This window comes from Petaurus breviceps, unplaced genomic scaffold (assembly GCF_028583685.1).
Source record: "Petaurus breviceps papuanus isolate PSGF00001 unplaced genomic scaffold, PetGlider_PUasm1.0 213, whole genome shotgun sequence".
NCBI classification, from domain to species: domain Eukaryota; kingdom Metazoa; phylum Chordata; class Mammalia; order Diprotodontia; family Petauridae; genus Petaurus; species Petaurus breviceps.
Genome location: NW_027185860.1, coordinates 8,110,210 through 8,110,929, shown reverse-complemented (window position 1 = coordinate 8,110,929; position 720 = coordinate 8,110,210).

Genomic DNA, 720 nt, shown 5'->3' with positions numbered 1-720 from the left:
TAAATACACCATCAAGGGAATTCTCCCCTTGGGGCCCTTAACATTAAATAGATAGCAATGTATTACATGGAGTGTCTATAAAATCTCCCTCACCTTTTTAAAAATATTTAGGTCAAGATGGTGGAGTAGAAACACAAACTTGGTGCAGGCTCCCCTCCAATCACTTCTAATACATGTAAAAAAATGATTCTAAACAAACTTTAGAGCTATGGAACCCACAAAGAGGCAAAGAGAAACAAAGCTCCTGCTGAAAGAAGCCCAAAAGGCCAACAGGAAGAATCTATCACACCAGGCTGGGAGCTGAGGGCAATCCCACATGAGCTGTGTTTTTCCCAGTGGCGGGCCCTAGCAGACTTCAGGAGAGAGAATTACTAGCAGCTGTGGTGGTTTCCAGAATTATCTACACATACATGCCAAAAACAAAGTAAAAGGTCAGTGTGGAACTTTGTGGGAACAGGGAGACCAAGAGTGTGGTCCGGCCCCTGCAACAGAGGCGCTGCGGCTGCACAGCCACTGTTGACTGGCTGTCTCAGGAGCTCCTGGCCTGCAGATTATAGGGGGACCAAGCAACTATTCAGAGGATAATTGCTCTTGCTTTAACCTGCTTGGATCTGGATCGCATTCTTGGGTGGTGGTCCATAAATGTGTAACCAACAAGCCAAAGCTTGTGGTGTCTGTAGACAGGGTGCCCAACTGATAGCTCCAGAAGCTGTGAAAACC